Here is a 14,052-nt window from a genome sequence, read left to right on the forward strand (position 1 = left end):
ATAAGACCTTCCCTCCAGACTAGGCAACATCCTGGTAAATCTCCTCTGCACCTTTTCCAATGCTTCCACATCCTTCCTGTAACTGTACCAGAACAACTGTGGCCGCACCAGCATTCTTTATATTGCAGCATGATATTGTGGTTCCAGAACTCAATTCCTCTACCAAAGAAACCTAACACACCTTATGCCTTCTTAACAGCACTACTCACCTGGATGGCAACTTTCAGGGATCTATACACATGGACTCCAAGATCCCTCTGCGCATCCACACTACCACAAATCTTTCCATTGACCCAATATTCTGCCTTCCTGTTATGCTTCCCAAAGTGCATCACCTCACATTTAGCTGCATTGAACTCCATTTGCCACAGCTCAGCCCAATTCTGCAGTTTATCCAGGTCCCCCTGCAACCTTTAACATTCTTCCAAACTGTTTACGACTCCATCGCCTTTAGTGTCATCTGCAAATTTACTAATCTATCCTCTTGTGCCTGCATCTAAGTCATTTATAAAAATGACAAACAGCAGTGGTCCCAAAACAGATCCTTGTGGCACACCACTCGTAACTGGACTCCAAACTGAATATTTTCCATCAACCAACACTCGCTGCCTTCTTTCAGAAAGCCAGTTTCTAATCCAAACTGCTAAATCACCCTCAATTCCATGCCTCTGCATTTTCTCCATCAGCCTAACATGTGGAACCTTATCAAAGGCTTTACTGAAGTCCAAGTATACCACGTCAACTTCCCTACCCTCATCCACATGCTTGGTCACCTTCTCAAAAAACTCAATGAGGTTTGTGAGACACAACCTGCCCTTGACGAAACCATGTTGACTATCTGAAATCAAATTGTTGCTTGCTAGATGATTATAAATCTTATCTCTTAAAATCCTTTCCAAAACCTTTCCTACAACAAAAGTAAGGCTCACTAGTCTATAATTACCTGGGTCATCTCTGCTGCCCTTCTTAAACAAGGGCACAACATTTGCAATCCTCCAGTCCTCAGGTACAAATCCTGTAGACAATGATGACTCAAATATCAAAGCCAAAGGCTCTGCTATCTCCTCCTTAGCTTCCCAGAGAATCCTCAGATAATCCCATCTAGCCCAGGGGACTTGTCTACTTTCACTCCTTCTAGAATTGATAACACCTGAGCATAACTAACCTCGATCCTTTCTAGTCAAATATCTCGTACCTCATTCTTCTCCTCTACAAAATTCTCCTTTTCCTGAGTGGACACCAATGAGAAATATTCATTTAGCACCGCTCCGATCTCTACAGGGTCCACATTCAACTTCCCATTTCTGTCTTTGACTGGCCCTATTCCTAGGTAAAAACAATGACTGCAGATACTGGAAACCAGAGTCTAGATTAGAGTGGTGCTAGAAAAGCACAGCAGTTCAGGCAGCATCCGAGGAGCAGTAGGCCCTATTCCTTTCCTAATCATCTTTTTATTTCTCATATACCTATTTCTCATATACCTATTTCTCATATACCGATAGAAAGCTATAGGGTTCTCCGTTATTCTATTTGCTAAAGACTGCGCGTGTCCTCTCTTTGCTCTTCTTAACTGTCTTTAAGTCCTTCCAAGCTGATCTGTAACTCTCCATTGCCTCATCTGAACCATCTTGCCTCATCAACACATAAGCCTCATTCTTCTTCTTAATAAGAGATGCAATTTCTGTAGTAAACCACTGTCCCCTTACCTTATCACTTCCTCCCTGCCTGACAGGGACATAACTATCAAGGGCACACAATATCTGTTCCTTAAACCAGCTCCACATTTCGATTGTCTACATCCCCTGCATTTTGCGACTCCATTTTATGCATCCTAATTCTTGCCTAATCGCATTATAATTGCCCTTACACCATCGATAACTCTTGACCTGTGGCATGTCCCTATCCCTGTCCATCACTAAATTAAACGAAAACTGAATTATGGTCACTCTCTCCAAAGTGCTCACCTACGACTAAATCAAACGCCTGGCCTGGTTCATTACCAAGCACCAGATCCAGTGTGGTCTCCCCTCTTGTCAGCCCTTCGACATACTGTGTCCTGACAGTACACCCTCCTGTACACATTGGACAAAAACTGAACCATCTGATGTACTAGAGCAATTACATTTCCAGTCAATGTTGTGGAAGTTAAAGCCCCCCATAATGACCACCCTGTTCCTTTTATTCCTACTCAGAACAATTTTGCTTATCCTCTCTTCCACCTTCCTGGAACTCTGCGGAGGCTTATAAAAAAAACTCCAAGCAGTGTGACCTCTCCTCTCCTGTTTCTAACCTCAGCCCACACTACTTCAGTAGATGTGTCCTCATCAAAAATTCTCTCAGCCACCATTATACTGTCTTTGACTAACAAGGCCATGCCTCCATCTCTTTTACCACCTTGCCCATTTTTAATAAAAGTTCTAAACCCTGGAACCTGCAACATCCATTCCTCACCCTGCTCTATCCATGTCTCCGAAATGGCCACAGCATCGAATTCCCAGGTACCTATCCATGCTGCAAGCTCACCTCCCTTATTTCGGATACTTCTGGCATTGACATAGACAGTTTGCTTTCTGCCAGCACATTCCTGTGACCCTGAAATCCTGTCCCTGTCCTTCCTACTCTCATTCTCCTGTGCACTGCAACTACACCTGCTGAGCTATTTTAAACCCACCCAAAAAGCACCAGCAAATTTCCCACCCAGGATATTAGTACCCCTCTGGTTTAAGTGAAGACCATCCTGTTTGTACAAGTCCCACCTTCCCCAAACTGAGCCCCAATTATCCAAAAGCCTGAAACCCTTCCTCCTGCACCATCCTTGCAGCCACGTGTTTAGCTGATATCTCTCCCTATTCCTTGCCTCACTATCACGTGGCATGGGTAACAAACCAGAGATAACAACTCTGTTTGTTCTAGCTCTCAGCTTCCACTCCAGCTCCCTGAAATTCTGCCTTACATCCCTATCCCTCTTTCTACCTATATCATTGGTACCTACATGGTCAATGACTTGAGGCTGGTCACCCTTTCTCTTCAGGACCCCAAAGATACGATCCGAGACATCACGGACCCTGGCACTTGGGAGGCAACATACCAACCATGAGTCTCGTTTGTCCCCAACAAACCTTCTATCTGAGCCTCTAACTATCAGGTCCCCAGTGACTAACACTCTCCTCCTTTCCCTCTTCCCCTTCTGTGCAATAGACCTGTGCCAGAGACCTGGGCCCCACTGCTTGCCCCTGGTAAGTCGTCCCCCTGAACAGTATCCAAAATGGTATACATGTTTTTCAGGGGAACAACCACAGGAGATCCCTCCACTGACTGTTTTTTCCCCTTTCGAACAGTCACCCAGCTTTCTGCTTGCCGAGGAGTAACTACTTCCCTGTAACTCCCATCTGTCACAGCCTCTTCCTCCCGAATGATCTGAAGTTCATCCAGCTCCCACTCCAGTTCCCTAACACGGTCTTGGAGGAGCGACAGTTGGGTGCACTTCCTGCAGATGTACTTGGATGGGAAGGGTGTCCCTGACCTCAAACATCATGCAGGAGGAACATTGCTCTCCTTGCACTGCCATCCCTGCTGGCCTCCTAGTCACAAAGTAAAACAGAGATGCTTACTTTATCTTTAAGGTTAGAGGAGGTGGTCCCTGATCTTTAAGGGTAGAGGAGGTGGTTGGGTGGGAGGCCCTACAAAGGTAGGGTCTCGGGTTGAGAAGATTCTGACTTATATAGCAGGATGAAAATAAATTTAAGAAGTCCCTCCTTTCCCAGAAACCTCTGCTCCCTGACTTCAAATTTAAATCACAATCAGTGACTCACCGCTCATGGCAGGCCCCTGGTGCAAGCTCCCGCCCTTCGAGTTGCTGCTGTCACTGAAACAGAAATGGAGGACTCCCGTGGTAAGTTTTTATGGTAGGTGCTTTTAACTTTCCAAAAGTAGACTTGGATTGTCATAATGTAAAGGGTTTAGATAGAAAGGAATTTGTTAAGTATGTACAAGAAAATGTTCTGATTCAGTATGTGGATATAACTATGAGAGAAGATGCAAAACTTTACCTACTCTTAAGACATAAGGCAGGGCAAGTGACTGAAGTGTCAATGGAGGAGCACTGAGTCCAGCAACCACAATTCTGTTAATTTTAAAATAGTGATAGACCGGATCTAAAAGCTAAAGTTTTAAATTGGAGGAAGGCCAATTTTGACAGTATTAGGTAAGAAAGGAATGGCATGGTGGCTCAGTGGTTAGCACTGCTACCTCACCTCACCAGGGTCCCAGGTTCCATTCCAGCCTCAGGTGGTTTCTGTGTGGAGTTTGCACATTCTCCCATGTCTGCGTGGGTTTCCTCCCACAGTGCAAAGATTAAGGGATGACTGGAAAATTGTTCCTATTAGGCAAGGTTGGTAGGTGGAGGGAATGCTGGATGACTAGACAAATTGAAGTTTTGGTTAAGACAAAGAAAGAAGCATATGTCAGGAATAGACAGCAGAGATCGAGTGAATCCTTAAAGTATAGAGTCAGTTTAAAGTATAAACCCAAGGAAACTCAAACATGTAAATAGAAAATGGGCTACACCACCAGTACTTCATTTGGAGGCTCACTGAAGATGTTACCTAGTATAGTGATGAAACATCTGAAAATGAATCTTCCAGCTCAGCAAGCAAAACTACATCCAGAACCTCAACCTGAGCTACAAATCTCAAAACTCACTAGTCAGTAAGAGTGTACTTCAGAGGAAAATCAGGAGAGTGGAAAGGGGATATAAGATAGCTTTGGCAAATAGGATTAAAGCAATCCCAAAGGGATTTTATAAATATGTTAAAGATAAAAGGGTAACTAGGGCGAGAATACAGCCCCTCAAAGATCAGCAAGGCAGCCTATGTGTGGAACCATGATTGATGGGGGAGTTGCTAAATGAGTATTTTGCATCAGTGTTTACTGTGGTAAAGGACATGGAAGATATAGACTGGGAAATAGATGGGGACATTTTGAAAATTCTCCATATTATAGAGGAGCTGGTGCTGCATGTTTTAAAATGCATAAAGATTAGATTAGATTACTTACAGTGTGGAAACAGGCCCTTCGGCCCAACAAGTCCACACCAACCCACCGATACCCCTACATTTACCCTTTACCTAACACTACAGGCAATTTAGCATGGCCAATTCACCTGACCCGCACATCTTTGGACTGTGGGAGGAAACCGGAGCACCCGGAGGAAACCCACGCAGACACGGGGAGAACGTGCAAACTCCACACAGTCTGTCGCCTGAGTCGGGAATTGAACCCGGGTCTCAGGCGCTGTGAGGCAGCAGTACTAACCACTGTGCCACCATGCCGCCCAAAGGTGGCACAAAACCCCAGGGCCTTATCAGGCATACCCTAGAACTTCGTGGGAAGCGAGGAAAGTGATTGCTGGACCCCTTGCTGAGATATTTTTATCATCGATAGTGACACGTGAGGTACCGGAAGACTAGAGGTTGGCTAATGTGGTGCCACTATTTCAGAAAGGTGATAACGAACAGGCAGGGAATTATAACCCAATCAGGCTGACATCAGTTGGGGGCATGGTTGTTGGAGGAATCCTGAGGGACAGGATTTACATATATTTGGAAAGACAAGGACTGATTAGAGATAGTGAGCATGGCTTTGTTTGTGAGAAATCATGTGGATGTGATCTATATGGACTACGTAAGACATTTGACAAGGTTAATGGTAGACTGGTTAGCAAGGTTAAAGCATATGGAATACAGGGAGAACTAGCCATTTGGATACAGAACTGGCTCGAAGGTAGAGGACAGAGATTGGTGGAAGGTTGCCTTTCAAACTGGAGGCTTGTGACCAGTGTTGTGCCACAAGGATTGGTGCAGGATCCATTGCTTTTCATCATTTATATAAATAATTTGGATGGGAACATAGGAACATAGTTTGTAAGTTTGCAGATGACACCAAAATTGGAGGACAGTGGACAGTGAAGATGGTTACCTCAGAGTATAATGGGATCTTGATCAGGTGGGCTAATGGGTCAAGGAGTGGCAGATGGAGTTTGGAAAGGAGGTCAGGACTTATACACTTAATGGTAAGGTCCTGGGGAATGTTACTGAACAAAGAGAGCTGTGAGTGCAGGTTCATAGTTCCTTGAAAGTGGAGTTGCAGGTAGGTAGGATAGTGTAGAAGGCATTTGTTTCCCTTTATTGGTCAGAGCACTGAGTATAGAAGATAGGAGGTCATGTTGCAGCTGTAATGGACATTGGTTTGGTCACTTTTGAATATTGTGTGCAATTCTGGTCTTTCCAACACCTCCTCCCTAGCTTTCCAGAGAATCCTCAGATAAATCCCATCTGAGATAAATCCCTTCTGGAAATGATAACACCTCTTCCTTACTGACCTTGATGCTTTCTAGTCTAACATCTCATATCTCATTCTTCTCCTCTACATATGAAACTTGAAAGGGTTCAAAGAAGATTTACATGAATGTTGACAGGGTTGTAGTCTTTGCCTGAAATGTCAATTCTCCCGCTCCTTGGATGCTGCTGACCTGCTGCGCTTTTCCAGCAACACATTTTTCAGTTGTAGGTTTTGAGCTATAGGAAAAGACTGAATAGGCTGGGGTTTTTATGCTGGAGCATCAGAGGCTAAGGAGTAACATTATAGATGTTTACAAACTCACGAGGGGCATGGATAGGGAAAATAGACGAGGTCTTTTCCCAGGGGTGTGGTGTCCAGAACTGGATGGCATAGATTTAGGGTGGGAGGGGGAAAAATTTTAAAGGGACCTAAGGGATAACTTTTTCATACAGAGGGTGGTGCGTGTATGGAATGAGCTGCAAGAGGAAGTGGTAGAGGCTGGTAAAATTACAACATTTGAAAGACATCTGAATGAGTATCTGAATTGGAATGGTTTAGAGGGATATGGGCCAAGTGCAGGCAAATGGAATTGGATTAGTTTAGAATATCTGGTCTGCATGGACAAATTGGACTGAGGATTCTGTTTCCATACTGTACATCTGTGTGATTGTATGACTGTCAGATGTATATATGATCAAATGTTAGCATGGTACAGATGACAGTGATGGACTTCCCAAACAATGATCCAGTTTACCGTGTGAGTTCAAACATCCTGCCCATTGATCATGCATTTCCATGTGGTCAACACCACAAGGTCTCCTATCTGATGTGGAGCAGGTGCCTCACCTCTGACAGTCCTCTGAGTGTCAGTGACTGAGGCATTTCTCCCTCGGTCAGTTGTGGGCACAGATTAGTAATGTGGTCTCCAGAAAATGTTCGTGAGTCTAATCTAGATAAAATGCTCCTACTTGTGTCATTATCTGAGCTGCGGGGCGGATGCAGGAGACAGTTTTACCACTGCTTCCTGTGACAGATCTGTCGTTTCTTCCTCCAAGATGGAGAAGGTGATGCCTTTCAAGATCACCCTTTAAATGGCAGAGGTTGTGCAGGAGACGAGAGAGAATACGCTGAAAAATTGGGGTAAATGTTTGGGCATGTTTAGAATACATGCATTGTGGTAATGTGTGAACAGCACAGTACTTCACAATAGTACTTCATACTATTGAGACATGAAGGTTTTGACTTTACCATGAGGGGTCATGGTCCTTTCCAGATAAGACAAGTATTGTTTACTTTTTTAGGGGTTGAAGAAACAAAATTGGTGCACACCCCACCATCCATTATGGCCTGTTTTGACCTGGAATACGACAAAGGGAGAAATTGAGTGATATGAAAGTAGCTGCCATGGATGCTAATACTTGTGTGGCACCGAGGGAAAGGTAATGAAGTGTCCCAAGTGAATGAATACAGAAGGCAGGAAAGATTGAGTCTTGAGAAAATGTGTAAGACGCTATCTACCATAGTGAGAGTAGTGGACCATGAGCCTTGGTGGGAAATGGGGTATAGTAGCAGGGATAGACTGCATGTAAACCAGCAGAGAAAAAATGGTAGCACTTACCCACAGGAGGCCGTAGAAGATCATTGTAACATCTTACAATATTACTGCACTTTTCTCTAAACAGTGGATGCCAACTGACCTTAGGGAAAGTGCTGGGTGTCAACTTTGGACCCCACTGGCAAGATCTGGTGATAGAAATAAGCAATTCCACAACCAACTACTCAGATCTAGGCTCTACAGTTCTGCCATATCTACTCTTGAATGGTGATGGACAAGTAGCAACTAATAGAAGTTACAGGCTCCACAAAATATATGGGAGTTCAGTGCAAAAGATATGGCATTTACTACAATCGTCACTGCCAACAGGAGGGGTTCGTAATTAGGAGAAAGTGAGGACTGCAGATACTGGAGATCAGAATCGAGACTATAATGCTAGAAGAGCACAGCAGGTCAGGCAGTATCTGAGGAGCAGGAGGATACAGGCATAAGCCCTTCATCAGGAATGAGGCTTGTGGGCCTGGAGCTGAAAAATAAATGGGAGGGAGTGGGGCTGGGTGCGGGGAAGGTAGCTAAGAATGTGATAGGTACATGAAGATGGAGACGGGGGAAGGTGAGAGGTCAGAGAGGAGGGTGGAGCAGATAGCTAAAAAGGAAGATGGACAGATCTGAAGAGCTTCAGGGCAAAGGAGTTGACCTAGAGGGTGCAGTGAGAGTGGGACTCCCTGAGATCCTTGTAGAGAGAGGAGGTAATCATCTTCAAGGTAAGCATCCTTGGAAGAGGCTTCACAGATAGTTAAAATCAAAGTGAGGATTGCAGATGCTGGAGATCAGAGTCGAGAGTGGGTGATTCTGAATTTATAGTCAGGTGTTTCTAAGTAGGTGTAATGCCTGTGGAATACAACAAGTGAAAATGTGTTGTTGGTCAAAGCACAGCAGGCCAGGCAGCATCTCAGGAATAGGGAATTCGACGTTTCGAGCATAAGCCCTTCATCAGGAATGAGAGAGAGTAGCCAAGCAGGCTAAGATAAAAGGTAGGGAGGAGGGACTTGAAGGAGGGGCGATGGAGGTGGGATAGGTGGAAGGAGGTCAAGGCGAGGGTGATAGGCCGGAGTGGGGTGGGGGGGGGCGGAGAGGTCAGGAAGGAGATCGCAGGTTAGGAGGGCGATGCTGAGTTGAGGGAACCGACTGAGACAAGGTGGGGGGAGGGGAAATGAGGAAACTGGAGAAATCTGAATTCATACCTTGTGGTTGGAGGGTTCCCAGGCGGAAGATGAGGCGCTCCTCCTCCAGCCGTCGTGTTGTTATATTCTGCCGGTGGAGGAGTCCAAGGACCTGCATGTCCTCGGTGGAGTGGGAGGAAGAGTTAAAGTGTTGAGCCACGGGGTGGTTGGGTTGGTTGGTCCGGGTGGCCCAGAGGTGTTCTCTGAAGCGTTCCGCAAGTAAGCGGCCTGTCTCCCCAATATAGAGGAGGCCACATCGGGTGCAGCGGATGCAATAGATGATGTGTGTGGAGGTACAGGTGAACTTGTGGCGGATATGGAAGGATCCCTTGGGGCCTTGGAGGGAAGTGAGTGTGGAGGTGTGGGCACAAGTTTTACATTTCCTGCGGTTGCAGGGGAAAGTGCCGGGGGTGGAGGTTGGGTTGGTGAGGGGTGTGGATCTGACGAGGGAGTCACGAAGGGAGTGGTCCTTGCGGAACGCTGATAGGGGAGGGGAGGGAAATATATCCTTGGTGGTGGGGTCTGTTTGGAGGTGGCGGAAATGACGACGGATGATACGTTGTATGCGGAGGTTGGTGGGGTGGTAGGTGAGAACCAGTGGGGTTCTGTCTTGGTGGCGGTTGGAGGAGCGGGGCTCAAGGGTGGAGGAGCGGGAAGTGGAGGAGATGCGGTGGAGGGCATCGTCGATCACGTCTGGGGAGAATCTGCGGTCCTTGAAGAAGGAGGCCATCTGGGCTGTGCGGTGTTGGAACTGGTCCTCCTGGGAGCAGATGCGGCAGAGACGAAGAAATTGGGAATATGGGATGGAGTTTTTGCAAGGGGCAGGGTGGGAGGAGGTGTAGTCCAGGTAGCTGTGGGAGTCAGTCGGTTTATAGTAGACTCCCTCATCAGATCCACACCCCCCACCAATCCAGCCTCCACCCCCGACACTTTCCCCTGCAACCGCAGGAAATGTAAAACTTGCGCCCACACCTCCACACTCACTTCCCTCCAAGGCCCCAAGGGATCCTTCCATATCCGCCACAAGTTCACCTGTACCTCCACACACATCATCTATTGCATCCGCTGCACCCGATGTGGCCTTCTCTATATTGGGGAGACAGGCCGCTTACTTGCGGAACGCTTCAGAGAACACCTCTGGGCCGCCCGGACCAACCAACCCAACCACCCCGTGGCTCAACACTTTAACTCTCCCTCCCACTCCACCGAGGACATGCAGGTCCTTGGACTCCTCCACCGGCAGAACATAACAACACGACGGCTGGAGGAGGAGCGCCTCATCTTCTGCCTGGGAACCCTCCAACCCACAAGGTATGAATTCAGATTTCTCCAGTTTCCTCATTTCCCCTTCCCCCACCTTGTCTCAGTCAGTTCCCTCAACTCAGCACCGCCCTCCTAACATGCAATCTCTTTCCTGACCTCTTCGCCCCCCACCCCACTCCGGCCTATCACCTTGACCTCCTTCCACCTATCCCACCTCCATCGCCCCTCCCCCAAGTCCCTCCTCCCTACCTTTTATCTTAGTCTGCTTGGCTACTCTCTCTCATTCCTGATGAAGGGCTTATGCTCGAAACGTCGAATTCCCTATTCCTGAGATGCTGCCTGGCCTGCTGTGCTTTGACCAGCAACACATTTTCAGCTGTGATCTCCAGCATCTGCAGACCTCATTTTTTACTCGAATACAACAAGTGGACAGAATAAGTTTCTCAACTGTGATCTTAAATGACTTAGCCGCCAAGATCTCCCAATGTGTTAAACAGCACAAATAAGTGTTGCCCTATAATTTTAATGCATGTTCCTAATGGCAATGAACAAGACAACTTGTCGTCATGGTGCAGTTGTGATAAATTCAACACAGACTAGGAATGTGCACAACACATGAACAGTTCAGTTCGCATGAGAAAATACACCTTTAAATGCAACAAGAGCTTGATGTGGTGTATCAATTTACAGAAACAAATCTGTGTTTAAAGCAGAAAATGACCCAAGCTATAACATCAGGTTGGCTAATATTTTATCTGCATTTATTATTGACCTGGAAGTTTGAGTCACCCACCAATATTTTAAAAACAGTTTTAAAATGCAAATGACCAGCACCACATGACTGAAGTAATATTTCTACCTTCTCAATATTTAAGTCTAACTGATTTGTTGCCCGCGCGGGAATTCCAGCCGTTCCCAGTCTGATGAGGGGAGTGAAGGGAGCTTAGTTTATCGTGGTTTTAATTTGCTGTTTTGGGCACGAACCATTCCAAAAATGAAACGGGAAGTAACGTGCCCCATAAGAGTGGAAGCTCAATCTGTCCTATATCGGTAGCTGATTTTACATCGCATTCCTGCCTCCTGTTTGAAGGCATGGCGTGTTCATGCAAAACCGAGGTACTGTTTGTTCGCAAATTCTCAGGAACGCTTGAAAGGGATCTTGACAAATTTTCTTCCAACTTCTTAACACTTTCGCGACGTTTAAAGATTTATCATGACATTTTGTTCCAACGTACTAGTCCAGCTGCCTTTGTATAAAACATCTTGATTAAAAGACATATTAGCTAATTGCCCTGCTGGCTCGACCCCCGCCCCCATCCTCCGTCAACCGTTCTCTCTCAGATACTGTCCTCCTCCAGCACCTCGTCTCTGTGCCAGGAATTCTAATGAGAAATTAACCAGGTACAATTGTGACCATCTTTTAATTCCACAGGTCTCACTGGCCCACGTTTGTTGTAAATCTGTGAAATAAATTTGCAGCAGAAATGAGCGGTTAATCAAAGCTTCGTTAGCTTCCTTCATATCCCTCCCGATCTCAGTGAAATTGAGATACCTGTGTTAAATACAGGATAATTAACACACTTGCCCGTTGTATTTGTTCGGTATCATGTCCTGGTGACTGGGACATTTCAATAAAATCTGTAGTTACAATGAGAGAATTCAACTCTAGTTGGCATTTTCCATTGGCGTTTTGAGGCTCATGTTTGACCATCTTTCCAGTGCGTTTAATAATGCAACTTTCTTGTAACCGTGATGGGAATAAACGCTCCCTTTTTTTGTCTTTCATAACCAAAGTGGAGTGATTAACATCGTCAGAAATGACTGGAGAAACTCTGCAGGTCTGGCAACATCTGGGGAAAGAAAGCGGATTTAGACCGTCACTAGACGGCTGAGTTTGTACAGAAATTTGTTGTTGTTTCAGACGTCCAGTGACCGAAGTTCTTTGTTTTATTTTAATGATTAACATTATATTTTGGTGAAAGATTAGTTATCCCGCGAGAATTGCTGAATTTACAGCACTTTATTCCGTTGTTCTGTGGTCAGTTCTTTAGTAAACCTCTTGAAGCAGAGCTTTCCCTGTCCTTTATATTTGATTAGAAAAAAGTTCCCTCATTCAAACATTTGCATAACTCGAACTCCGCCTTTTCTCATTCAATCCAGCAAAGCAGATCCATTCAGAAGGCATTTAGTCCCATTTCTTTCTCGGCCGGTAAACCTATTCATCAATTGTTCTGCCTTGTAGATTGCATTCTCATGTTAATCTAGCGTGTTAAATATCTTTTTGTCCTCCTTTCACCGTTTTGTTATTCAGTTTATCCAGTTTTGGTCACCCATTTATTTATTTATGCGCCTGCTTCTATTCAGCGCTCATGTATTTTTGATTATGTTGTTTCACTGTCATGCAGTGTCAACTCACTCTATTCAATACGGGCTACTTGAAGAGGTAGCGGGACAAAGCATGTACACATTGCACTGCTTTTCACTCTGGCCAGCTGGATGGGCTGTAAAAAAAACCTTGTGAAAAGAAAGCCCCTTACAAAAGACGAGAATGACTGCACAATACTAACAGTTTTCCAAATACCACTGATTGGTTTCCACACAATGAGGCAAAAGCCGCCGTTTTTTCTTTGTCCACTTCAACAAACAACACTCTCACAAAACCTCCCAACCCAGGGGTTTGTTCGAGCACAAAACCTCCTCGACTGGATAAACGCGCCAAACGAAAGTTCCTTTCAGATCCGTTTTCTACGTCTGCGGTAGAAAAGAAAAAGGAAGGGAGTGAGTGAAATGGGGGCTGGGGAGTTGTGATGGCGATGGGAGTAGTGGGGGCGGCGGGGAATAAACGGTGAATTAATACCGGCTTTTCTACTCTGACCGCCCTCTGCACTTTTGTTTCGAGAAAGGAGACAGCAGCAGAGACAGTTCTTTTGGTATTCACCGCATTCAGGGAAACAGGTTGTTTCTGTGTCTGACATATGTAAAAAGTGGCAATGCCGCTATCACACCAATTCGGCTGGGATCTCTCTCTTTATTACCATCCACCTTTAAGAAAAGCAACAAAGTGATAAGATCATCCACGACCTCCAGTTATTCGGGTTGACAGGAAAGGTTCGGTTTATTTTCCAAAGCTGCAACTTCACTATGAGAACGAAACCGAACACGTCTGTCTCAACTTGGCAGTATGGGATGGGGATGGGCGGTGGGATGGGTGGGAGTTACTCCCCATGAGATCCGCTCCATGGTTCAGCTGTATCAGGGATTTTTAAACACAAACAGAAGCTTTCGCCAAGTGAATGGGCCTTCCCCTAGTTTTGATTCCCCAAAATCCCCACTATGGACCGTGGAGGAAGGACTGAAATTGCCAATGTCAGGCGCCTTTTCTTTAGTCCCTTTGGAGTTGTTTTTCAAATTGAAGCTTCGGTCAGGATTTTGAGGCAGGCGCGCATTCTGGTGTGGGCATATTATCATACTGTATATAGTTGCCAGTCACTGATAGCTGGAGGCAAGACCCTTTTCACCCTCCCCTCGGCCGGCACTCGTATTCCCACCAGGAAAGGGGAAGTTGCGTGCGGCGAAGCGCTTGTGTATGACAACTGCAAAGTGGCAAGGAATTGATAGGTTTAATTAACCATGTCGAAGATAATTACTGTGGACAGAGAAATTAGTTCACTG

Source organism: Hemiscyllium ocellatum, chromosome 6 (assembly GCF_020745735.1).
Source record: "Hemiscyllium ocellatum isolate sHemOce1 chromosome 6, sHemOce1.pat.X.cur, whole genome shotgun sequence".
Classification (NCBI taxonomy): domain Eukaryota; kingdom Metazoa; phylum Chordata; class Chondrichthyes; order Orectolobiformes; family Hemiscylliidae; genus Hemiscyllium; species Hemiscyllium ocellatum.